We start from the raw sequence: 12,128 nt of genomic DNA on the forward strand, positions 1-12,128 counted from the left end.
CCTTGAGATGCATGAGTTGCCTGGTCCTCCTCCTGCCGGGACAGCAGAATACATCAAAGTGAGGAATGCTGCTCCTCAGAAGGGTGAGGGACCCCCTGATCTTCCTTCATTTTAGGATTGGCTTGATAGATTTGATTTCAGGATCTCTGAAAAGAGGATTTACAGAGGATCACTTTTATTTTTATTTATCATTTCTATTTCTTTCTACCAGCAGAGAAGAGGCAGGATCCCATTGGGCTAATTATGCCACGTGCCAAGAACAAAGGGCTGGTGGTTTGAGCTTGCTGCCTGCTGCGCAGAGCGGATACGCTGCACAAAACAGAGAAGCCCGTGGAAACAATGCAGCGGCACTGGTCAGCAGAGCAAACAGCAGCCACAGCATGCGGACACCTCACCATCTTCACAGTGCTGGAGGCACTGGGGCAAACAAGAGCTTAACGGGGTTTGGAGGGGGAACAATGTGCAGCACGGGTGATGTTTACAGGATTCATTGGGGCAGCGAAATTGCCCGCTGGAAAAATCTTTCGGTGGGTCATCAGGCTTGCTTTCACTGGGCAGGGAGCCACAGAGCGCGTCTCGCAGCACCAGCCAAGCTGTGCGAGTGGCCCGAAAGGGCTTTAAGGAGCGATGGTGTGTGCACTTGTTGCAGCTCCTTGACGGGCCAGGCAGGGGACTCGCGGGAGGAGACGGGCTCACGGCAAGTGCAGCGAGCGGGGCAAAGGTCCCCGGCGCCCTGCCTGGCCCGTCAAGTCCGGGCCGAGCGGAGCGGGCTGCTTTGGTCCCAGGTGGAGAGGGGGAGCCAGCGGCCGAGGCCTCACGGGCGGGCAGCGGAAAACGCGTGACTCGGTGCGAGGAGCGGCTCGGAGCGAGGAGCGGCTCGGAGCGGGCCGTGCCGGGCTCTGAGCGGAGCCCCGGGCGGGCACGGCGGGTCCGGGGGAGGCACCGGCTCCGAGCAGCGCCCGGCGGGGGCCGGGCAGGGCCGGGGCCGGGGGCGGTGGCCGGGCAGGGCAGGGCAGGGCCGGGGGCGGTGGCCGGGCAGGGCAGGGCAGGGCCGGGAGCGGTGGCAGGGCAGGGCCGGGGGCGGGGGCGGTGGCCGGGCAGGGCAGGGCAGGGCCGGGGGCCGGGCAGGGCAGGGCCGGGGGCGGTGGCCGGGCAGGGCCGGGGGCCGGGCAGGGCAGGGCCGGGGGCGGTGGCCGGGCAGGGCAGGGCAGGGCCGGGGGCGGTGGCCGGGCAGGGCAGGGCAGGGCCGGGGGCGGTGGCCGGGCAGGGCCGGGGGCCGGGCAGGGCAGGGCCGGGGGCGGTGGCAGGGCAGGGCAGGGCCGGGAGCTGTGGCAGGGCAGGGCCGGGGGCGGGGGCCCGCCCCGGGGCCGGCTCAGCGCAGCAGCCGGCTCCGCCCCGGGGGCACATCGGCGAGCAGGGAGCGCTCCGCCGAGCTCAGCCGTGCCCAGCCCGCCGAGCAGAGCAGGTAGGCGCTGCGCCCCGAGGGGCCGGGGAGGGGGAGGCCGGGCCGGGACACCCCGCTCCCCTCGGCCCGGGGGTCTCGGCGTGCCGGGCCGGGGGCCGTGCCCGGCGGGGACTTTGCGGGTGTTTTCTGCAGGGTTTTCTGGTGGCCGCGGCGGGAGTCCCCAGTGCGGCTCGGCAGCCCCCGGCGGCTGCATGCGGGGCCGGGAAGCCTCTCGGGGCGCCGGTCCCCGCTGCTGGACGCTCTCAGCCCCTCCACAGTCGAGTCGGGGGCTGAGCTGTGATCCCCTGGCGTGTGAGCTGACAGGGAGCCTGGCCAGCTGCAGCAGGAGCGGGTTCTGCCGGCCCGGCGGCTGCTGCTGTGCGGGGATATCGGCCGAGTGCCTCTGCTGCCTGCTGATCAGACTGGGCATACAGCTGGCTTCAGTCGGCTCTGTCTTGATTGATTTCCAAGATGTGGATTAGATGCTTCTGTAGCGATCTTACCGTACTAGAGAAATCTGGTGCTGGCCCAGCCTGTTGTGTCCCTTTTTCGCCCTTCCTTTCTGAGATCGCTGTGAGGAGTTCAGAGTAGTGCTTGCAGTTCAACAGCTGGGTAGATGTTGGGAATGAGAATTGCATTTGCAGTGTGACTGGTAACAAATCTGTTGATAAGGGGGATAAGGGGATTGCAGCTTGTTGCACTCCAGACATGATGATTCTGCTCCGGAGCATTAAAGATCTGCTGTGTATGCTTTCATGTAAAATGGGGTGTTAGGTACAAAAAAATAACAAACTAAAAATCCAAACCAAACCATCCTGAAATCTAAACATTGGCTTTAGTAAAGCTAGTTTAGGATGAAGTGTTCCTATGTCTTGGACAAGCTCTGGCATATTGTGTATAAGATGAGAGCTTGACACTTATTAGCTGTGCAAGGGAGAGACAGTGTCCTATTGCAGTGCTCTCAGAGGTAGTGGCTGGGGAGAAGAGCTGCCCTTGGAGGTGTTTGAGCTGCTGTTGAGGGTAGAGGCTCACAGGGATGTAACACATCCCACCACTTGTGAGGCCTCTGGGTTGTTAGCTTCTGACAACACTCATGGGCTTCTGTGCAAGCGAGGGTGAACAGCTGGAGAGTGCTGTCTTGAAATCTGCCATCGCTGATACTTCCTCTCCATGTTTTGGGTTTTTTTTGGTTTTTTTTTTGTTTTTTTTTTGCTTTCTCAGACGTCTTGGGCTTAAGAAAAATCCCCTTTGAAGCCTGAGATGTGAACCTGCTGCTGTGGAGGTTGCTCACTGCATGAGAACTGTTAAGCAGAAGCCTGTGGCTAGAATATTGTGGTGGTCCACAAGGTTAAAGTATAGAAACACTGCTCTGAAAATCTAGATGGAGGTGTCTAGTGAGGGGAGCACTCTCAGTAATGTGCTGCTGTATGCTGATGTCAAGCACATGACAAACTGTAAAAATGACAAATTACTCAGCTCTTACTAAATACTTCATGAGCACTAAATGGGAAGAAAGTGTTAATGAGGCAGAAGGGCACTGGGTGGTACAGTTAGTGAGTGTCCTGTTCTGCAGTGTCACTGCTCGGGTGTCAGAAGACCTGCCAGTGTTCCACAGCAGAACCTCCTGCAACAGTGAGGTGTTTTTTTAACATTTCCATTTAGTTTTGGTCATTTGGCTGGAGCAGGAACTCGTAGAGCTGCAGTTGTGCTTCTTTAGAAGAAAGAAAAAATCCGTGGGTGCTTGTGCGTGCTGGGCAGCCCACACAGATGAGAACCTTTGCCAACTGCTCTGCAAGCCTGTGTGTGGATTTGGAGTGGCTCAGAGAAGTGAGTAGCCTCTCCTCGCTCCTAACATTGTATCATTTAACACCCCTTTCAGAGAAATATCTTGCTGCCAAAATATCTTCGATTGGTGTAGCCTCTTTGGACCTAAACCCCTCTTTGGCTGGGGTTTCTCCACCTTTGTCACGGGCTCTGGGGAGCACTGAGACGACATTCTCATCGCTGTGCTGCAGGGCTGGGTGAAGTCTTGCAGTGTTTGTTCAGCTTCTTACCTGCGTGTGACAGAAATAGAGCAAGCTGCAGGCTGAGAGCCTGGAGAAAGCCCTCCCTGTGGGCAATCTCTGTCCTGCTGCATGGAAGCTCCTCCCTTAAGAGGATTTAGCAGCTTTAATGATGCGGCTCATCTGGGCTCTCTTCGTTATTGTTATGGTCTCTATTTAATTCTCGGGTGACAGGTAGGTGTAGTGTGACCTACAGCTGTAAACTGGTGCGGGAAATGCTCTGACGAGACCTTCCCACAGCTCCGTGGAGGTTTTCTTGTCCCTGCTACTCAGACCACTCTGCTTCAAGCTCTTTGAAGCGCAAGGGGGGGTTTCACATGAAATTTCTCATCTGACCGTAACCAAGGAAAGGTTTTATCACTCTTCTGTTACTTTGTGTCCAGCTCTCACAGCTGTAAGGCAGGAGGGGTCTACGCAGGCCCGCAGGTGTTCATCCAGCAGATGTTTAAGTCAGAGGGATGCCGGTGGGAGTTTTGCAGGCTAGCCACAGGTAGCCACAGGCCCCAGGGCGCTTTTCAAACCATGGCTGTGGTTCTTGGTGCCTGCTGGCATTGTTCCAGCAGGAAGCACACAGCACAGGCAAAAGGGCATTGCCACAAAGACCTTTGGGCACTGATGGGATAGGGTCTGTTACGGGAGTGCCAGGGAGATGCTGGGACTTGAATCATGCCCCATGCTTTCTGAAGCAGTAATTATTGCTCCACTTTAAAGGTGCCTGTGGCACGGCAGACACTTTTTTCCTGGTTCCTCTTGGCTGGTGAGTGGGAGGTGCTAGAGGAGGTGGGTCTGCCGGGGCTCAGGCTCTGTTTGCGCATCTTGGAAGGCTGGAGGAGGTAGCGATATTTCCAGTGGGGCTGTGTACAAGGGGTGATTGGAGGCACAGCCTTCTTGTGCTAACTCCTCAGTTTCCATTGTGGAAAAACTTACGTGCAGCAAAACGAACTTGCTACTGCCAGGAATTGTGGTAGTAATTCAGAGGTATATTTATGGTAGAATGATATATTATAATACAATGGTATATTATGGTAGTGGTGCTCAGGAATTCACTCTAGAGTGCGTTAACTTCACCTCTCAAAAATAGGAGCGTGACATCTGTATCCCATTCTTCTCCTTCCCTCCCTTCATTTGTCTCTGAACATGGATCATGACATCCAGAGATCTGGAGTCCTTTTTCTGGAGTCCTTTTGTGCAGCAAAGGGGTAGCTGGGCCCAGTAGCCTGCCCTCCACCATGTGGTTGTCAGCTTTAATGACCAAAGAAATGAACTGTGTCCTTGCACTAATGCATCTGTTGGAGGAACGTGGGATTGGAGCTTTCTACAGGCTACTGATTAATGACATACGTGTGAAGGGATAGCTGAGTGAGCCACCTTTCCTTTAGCAGCTGCCTAATGAGATGCAATCATTACCTAACCACCTCTGTCTCTTTTTGGCTCTTCTGTATTCTTAGAGGGAATGAAATGGAGGAAAGGCTAAAAATTACAGCCTCTCTTGGCATGGTAAAAGGAATAATACAGGAGGCACAGTCAGTGCCAAAAGTTCCTTGACGGCTGGTTGGCTGTGGCAGAGCCTGTTTGCTGAAAGCTCTCTGGGCTATCAGGGATTGGAAACACTGAAGCAGTTAATGGCTGACTTCAGTCTAGATGGGGTGATAAGTGAAGCAAAGGAACTGCATAGTGGAGATTGCTTAAATCACTTCTTGTGTGCTCTGTCAGATTCTGAGCTAGCTAATTTTCTGGAAGAAGGATGAGGCGTTACTGTGAGCAGCTCTGCAGAAGGGACTGCCTGGCTGATCATGGAAGAAAAAGGGAATAAAACAGTAGCCTGTGGGGATGGGAACAGGGATTGGAGACTGCCAGCTCTGAACCCAAGCATGTGTCTTTTTGAACAGAACAGAGCATGGGAAGCTGGGTGGTTTGTGGCTCATCCAAAGTAAATACAGGGGAGAAACAGAAGGAGACTAAGCTGGGGACAGGCTTTGTCCTGTGGGAAGAGGTGTGTGCACAGGCTGCCTGGCTGACTGCTCTAGTTCTTTGTCTCCTTGATGGAGCTTCAGAACTGGGACACCACCTACTGGGACACCACCATTTGAAAGCAAGTCAAAGCAAAGTCCAGTGCATGTACTTCATTTCTGAAAGTTGCTGGTGTGGTAAGTGTCCTGTCTGTCTCTAAGGAGCTCAGGAGCTTAGAAGGACCAGAAAAGCCTTGAACATAAGAGAAGTACTGGTGGAATTTGTTAAGGATGCTGCTAGGCTGCTGGTTTTAGTTGCTTTGCAGCAAACACAGCCTTGAGACAGGTGCATGATGAAAGCACTTTACTACAAAATTGTTACTGAGCTGTAAGCAGATTGCTGATCTCTTCCAGTATGATGATAATCCCACGGCCATGTGTACTGGAGAATCGCTGATCTGGGACGAACTGTATACATTAGGATATCCAGCAGCCTGAAGATTTGAAGTTACATAACGGGGAGTTCCCTTTGTAGGCAAAACAAGTCTGCTTCAGTCTCTCATACACAAGCAAAAGAGCAGATGAGCTGTCAGAGCTGCAGCCACGCATCTCGAGCTGATCTTCCCACAGCTGGAGCTGGGAACTGCCCTTGGTCCCTCCTGCTCCCCATCCATTGCCAAGTAGATAGTTTGGGAAAGGAATTACTCTTGGAGGGGTTTGCACAGCAGGGACTGAATACGCTGTAAAGTAGCTTTACCTGTTGGTAAATGAATGAAGGAATGAAGGAAGCTGTTTCCCAGATTTGTTCTGGAAGAGGGGTTTCAGTCACTGGATCTGACCACACTCTTCTCCAGCGTCTTGCTTTGGACACTGCCTCTGCTCTGTGAGGTTTCTGTGCCCTCACCAGGATGTGTTCAAGGGACTACACAGGAATTTGATACCCTCAGCTCCTGCCTCTACAGGAGAGGCTTCATGCAGCACCTTGTCTGTCTAGTTTTAAAAGCAGCCTGCTCCAGGATGCTGGTTTTGCTTGGGCTGGTGCACCAGACTGGCACAGGTTCGAGTGAGCTGCCTCTGGGGTTTTGTGCATTGGGTTGCTGTGGGGCCATGACCTGAGCTGTATTGGTGCAGGGCTTCTGGAGCAGCATGCAGGGCAGGGGTGGGTAGGGCATCTTGGCACTTCACTAGGACTTCAAGGGCTTCTACTCTCATCCCATAATATAAAAATTTGCAAATCCTAAACACAGAACTGATATGTCTCCTGTGATAGATGGTTAGCAGTTATGCTGGGAATCAAATGCAAACTCTAAATTAACTAGATAATCTCTACTACTGCACAAAATGCCTCAGTGCTCTAGTTAGACCTTTCCAGGGAAGTTTATACCTTTTGTAGCATTTCAGTTTCTAACTGTTCTAGTAAATGAAGAAAAAATATTTGTGTTGGGAGTGTCTTATATCCTTCCTACATCATGTTTTTTTTCTGATTTCTCCTTGGTCCTGCAAGTGGCTTACTTAATATTACTTAGAATGTATGTGGAAAGAAATTGATAATAAGTTCTATATTCAGTGGTGGCAGTATCAAGGGGTTTTTTGGATTTTGGTCCCCAGAACTAGCATGCCTGATTTCAAGTCACCATGCAGTCTGCTCTGCTCCTCTCCTGTCAGCTTGTAATCTATGAATTTGTAGAGTACTCTTTGCATGAAAGGGTGCTGTTCTGGCTGGTGTGGTGACAGGACACGGTCTCTAGGGCTGCATTGGTTCTGGGACTTCTTTCATGTGGTGCTGTGGCACAAAGCATCCTCTTGCCTGCTGTGGAACCGGTCATGTGTCTGTCGTGGATTGAAGTTGCTGGGGATGAGTCAGTCCTGAGTGGCTTTGCTGGAATGTCCTCAACTTCCCAGCATGCTTTCTTGGCCTCCTGTCCCCTCATTCCCTTTCTTCTGTGTCGTGTTCCTTTCTTCTTCTAGCCTGTGTCTAGGCTCCCTGTAAAACACAGAAGCAGAGCAGGACTTGGATTAAGGAGACAGACTGCTGACCTGCAGGTTAGCAAGGCTGTTTTCCCCTCCTGCTGCTGCCTTGTATTTTGCACTGACCAAACATCTATGCTGCATGCTAGAAGAAACTGGGGCTTAAAAGGCAGGCAGGAGTTCTAATTATGCTCACCTCTGAAGTCTTTCGGGGGAGGGAGGAACCCAAACCAGATAAAACTCCAGCTGCCTAAATGTACTTTCCCGGCAGCATAAGAAGCTGCTGGACTCTTCTTTGCATTCAGATCCCTTTCTAATGCTGGCTTGCAGCTATGCACATGGAATAACTAAAGAGTGCTCCGAGCTGTGCAGTAGATCTGCCTATTCCCCAAGGAAGCTCTTTTAATTAGAGAAGACTTCTGCTCGGCAGCTGCTGTGTGGAACAGTGCTACACCACAGCTGTGTGGAGAGGCCCTGGTGAGCCCTGTGAAACAAGGTAAAGGCACAGCCCTGCTTCCCACGGGCTCTGCTGCACTTCTCAGGGGAGACTGCACAGGAGTGGGGGGAGAGGCTGCGGGTGCAGGAGAAGTTCCTGCAGGCTGGTGGTGTGGGGCAGTGATCAGCCTTGCAGGTGAACCCCAGCCCCTCCATGGGACTTGCTGCAGGGGTGGCTGCTCCCCATGCACAGCTCCTTCACCCCTGATCCTCCAAGGGTGAGAACACTTTAGCTGCGAATGCAGCTAAAATGGGGGTGGTTCTGGCAGCTCCTGAGGGGTTGGAGGTGATGCCCACAGCTGCTGGTGCTTTTCCTGCCTGATGTGAGAGGACCTGAAATGTCAGTGTTTTCCTCTCACCCTTTTTGCCCCGGGGGAGGTATTGTGACTCATGGCTTCCTGGAATGAAACTGAGGTGACAAAAATGCAGTTGCCAAAACTTCATGGGAATTTTTAAATGTCAAAAACTTCATCAAACTGGCTGTTGCTTTGGCAGAAGAGACTACTTCAAGGAAGGGCTATTTTGAGGAATGGCAAGCTGCTTTAATTCCCAAGTCCAAGATCTCAAAGGCTTCTTTGATTTGATGCTGCAGTCCTGCTGGTGGCCTCAGAGCCTGAGTGTTTGTGCATTCATTACCAGTCCATCGTGTTGAAGCTTTGGAGGCTGTTGTGGCAGTGATTTAGACTTGATCCTGTAGTAAAACACTAGGTTCCTGCATTGTGCAGCTTCAGGCAGAGAGGAAACCTCTTCCTATCCCAGCTGTCAGCCACAGGCAAGACCCACTGGTGTGTGTACAAGTAGATGGCCGGTGCTATCCCATGGGAACCTGAGCAGTTGCTCCTTGTTTGCCCAGAAGACAGACAGCCTTTGCCCCAGGATGTTTGCTGTCAGGAAGAACAGCCTGTGGAGTTGTGTGTGAGCTGAGCCAGGTCAGCAGATGTGTTACTGTGGTGCTGTCTGATGGTTATTCCTGTGCCCAGGATGTCAGTGGAAAGCCCTGGTGCCCTGTGATGCGTGGATCTCCTGCTGGCAGCCTCCTGTCAGAGGAGGAGCAGGCAATGGGTTTCAAGCTGCTGCACTAGCAAGGGGTGGATGGGTGTGCTGGGGGCAGAGGGAGCCGTGTGTGACAACCATAACCTGCCCAGGTAGGATGCATGAGACCTCTTGCTGCAGTTTTAGGTGATTGGTGAGTTTGGCTTGATTAAAACTTGTGGAGCTGATGTGAAGTAAAACCAGGTGAGCTGTGAGGGGAAAGACAACAATGCGGTGGGACAGAGACAAGTAAGAAAAAATTGTGTCTGTAATCCTATTAGAAAGTAGTCTTAGCCTCAATCATGATTTACTGATTAAAGATGGAACAGCATGCTTTTTTTTTTTTTTTTTCCTCTGAAATGCGAGCGTTTATGTCTGCACTGAGGCTCATCGGATTATTTGTAAATTAGTTACTTTGGGTTCTTTCTTATTTTAAAGTAAATACCTCTGAACTACTTTTTTCCATCTTATTCTTCTAGAATTCCTCCATCAAATTGTCTTCTGAAATATTCATGCTCTAAATATAGAAAAGGAGACCTTTTCAGGAAAGAAAAGGCCACCCAGCCTCTCTTGGTTCAGGTTCAGCTGAACCCGTTTTCCAGACCACTATGCATAGGTCTGCAGACTCCAAGGAGGCCCCTCTTTTTCCCAAAACAGACCTAGCTTTTCAAACTCTTGCTGTCTTTTTTAACTGCCAAATTCCTAGGGAACCTATCCCATATGTCTGTTCTTCTTGGCTTGAAGCAGTTCTGTCCAGAACCTACACACGTTTTGCTTTGAAGGATTGATTGACTTTTTATTTTTTTTTTTGCAATGGTGTTATAGGAGTGATCTTAACTGCAGGTGGCAGGTCTATCACTAATCAATGCTCTTGTGTTGCTCCAATTAACTCTGCTGGGATTGCCTGCATGGTAACGTAGCAATCATCAGGGTAGCAAAACACCTCTGTGTATTGCAGCCTGCCTTGGAGTTCAGGGCCATCTTCATAGAAGGGCAACCAAAAGTTTTTGGGTATCTCTTCCAGCTGACTAAGTGTTTTCTAGAGGACCCCTTTGTTTTCCAGCCTTGTCCTCTGAGATTTCTTATTGTGGCATTTCACTTCCTAAAATGCTTCTATAGGGAACAAAGCAGCTTCACTGCAGCTTCTGTAACAGCTCATGCTGCGTTATTCTTGCTCCTCACAGCGTTGCTCTTTACTGCTGTACAATGTTGCTTTCTTTTCCACTTTCTGTCTCTTGTCAGAAGAGCTTGGCATGAGGAGAGTGTTCTGTAAAGGTGAAAGGAAAAAGTGCTAGACAATGCTGCTGTACGTCTGAGAGACTGTACAGCAGCCCCTGTTGGACTGGCTGTTCCAAAAAAAGCTTTGAAATAGCTTCTGAGTTGCATCCTCAGAGTGATCAGGGCAGCAAGGTTACTTGCTGCCAGTTACAAGTGTGAAACTATTTGTATTATTTACCATGATGTTGGAAAGGGAAAATGTGGTTGAGGTGAATGTTTTTGAATAGCAGAAAATTACTCAAAATATCTGTGGTTTCAAGTCCTGCACTTTGTCTTTTCTTGCCCTCCTGCCCTCTGTATGTCATCACTTTGGAAACAGGGGCTGCTTGAGACAGAATCCCTTCCTCAGGAGCTTTTTATAGTTCTGTCTTTCTCTTTCCACTCGTACCCTTTGGTAGTGTCAAGTGGCATCTGTGGCATGAAACTCAGGATGTTGTGAAATGTTCATCCTCAGACTGTCTGTGACGATGCTCCCCTCATCAGCAGGGCAGACTATGCTCCAGCAGGGCACAAGGTCTCGTGTGACCCTGGCATGGTCTGGTGGAAGTACAGCTTCTTCTGGGGCAGAGGCTGGGTCCGGGAGTAACCTTCTGTGGCTGTGTCACTGCTGCCACTGTGTGTGATTCTGTGCAGAGTTTGGAGACCCCAGGCTCAGCTGGCCCTGTCTGCTTGCAACAAATGGTTTGGCTGAGTTGCCTCCCTTATCTTCCCTGGTATGAAAATCTGGGAGAGATCACGAGGTACTTTGTGTGACAATCTAGCAGGAATCCTGTGCTTCTGATTCCTATACTGTCAGCCTGCAGTGGGGGCCTTCAGATTGGAGGCCCATGGTGATGGTAGGGCAGACCTTGCTGAACAGGGGAGATTGTCAACACCTGCTGGTCTGTGCTCTTCTGCTCTAGCATCCCATGTAGCAGGGGCACAGGAGTGGTTCAGGTATTTGCAGATGGTCTATTTGGCAAAACCAAAGTTTCCTAAAATTACAAATAATAAAGGGACAACTGTTTCTGATGACAAGCCAAAAGATGTATCCCCTTGCGGCCTGAGGCACTTTTCACTTTCTAGTCATGACGGGTTTGCAGTACTCTTCCAGCTCTCCTTGATCTGTGGGCTAAAGGGTTAAAGCCTCAGCTTCTTTAGATCAGTGCCTTGCTAACAGTGAAGGATGTGATACAAAGCATGTGATATGATTAAAGTAGACTACTAGCCTGTCTCTTCTGTTGTTCAGGGAAGATTACTTCACTCTAAAGCTTCACAGTCATTTGGAACAACAAAGCCAGAGGCATCTTCTGTTTGCTTTGTGGTGGGTTTTGGGTTTGTTTGTTGTTTTTTTTCCTTTCTGCCACTTGAGACCATGTGCATGTACTACTCTAGGGGGAGAGGTCTTAGGGATAATCCTGGTGGCAGAAGACACTTCCACTCTCCAGTGGGCTGTCAGCTGCAAGGGTCTTCATTGCTCTGGTGAGTCAGATAGTTTGGCAGGGTGTCTGAGCTCCTCTGGAGGTTTAACCTGAGAAGGACAAGGGAGTGCTCATTGCCCTATGCCCTTCTGAATAGGCAGTCTCTAGTGCTTTGATTTCTAGAAGTGTCTGGCTTAAGCTATGAAATGAACTCCAGAAGAACCTGCAATTACTGGGAGTGATGCTGGGTGAGCTCAGCTTCCTTCCTATGCCAGGTGCTGGTGCCCAGGCTCTGCTCAGCCCTATCCACCTGTCTGTGGAGGTGTGTGGTCTGAAGACTCAATAAGCAAAGGGGAGGTGGAGAGAAGTTGTTTGTTCAAGTGCTGTGCAAATTGCTAAGCTGTGGAAAACTTCCTGCCCTTGAAGTAAAACTACTTTCTTTGCTAATTCCTGAAAAGAACCAAGAGAGTAGGAAACCTCATTTCCTGGGTCAAGCAGA

The 12,128-nt window shown here is 51.0% G+C and overlaps 1 protein-coding gene across 12 annotated transcripts in view; it reads left to right on the top strand.

Moving 5' to 3' along the window:
* The first annotated feature begins 214 nt into the window (after window positions 1-214).
* The window catches only part of CD82 (CD82 molecule), a 40,014-nt gene continuing 28,100 nt past the window's right edge, over window positions 215-12,128 (top strand). Inside the window, exons 1-2 of one of the 12 annotated variants that reach the window (XM_086895010.1) lie at window positions 284-527; window positions 3,107-3,271. The gene's annotated coding sequence lies outside the window, so the exon portion shown is untranslated. Of the gene's footprint in view, window positions 528-645; window positions 929-1,336; window positions 1,466-3,106; window positions 3,272-7,444; window positions 7,921-7,943; window positions 8,849-12,128 lie in introns of those variants that run through there. The other 11 variants (XM_086895015.1, XM_086895011.1, XM_023927999.2 and 8 more) reach the window with 11 other exon arrangements.

The sequence above is a fragment of the Cyanistes caeruleus genome, chromosome 6 (genome assembly GCF_971803275.1).
Source record: "Cyanistes caeruleus chromosome 6, bCyaCae1.hap1.1, whole genome shotgun sequence".
Classification (NCBI taxonomy): Eukaryota; Metazoa; Chordata; class Aves; order Passeriformes; family Paridae; genus Cyanistes; species Cyanistes caeruleus.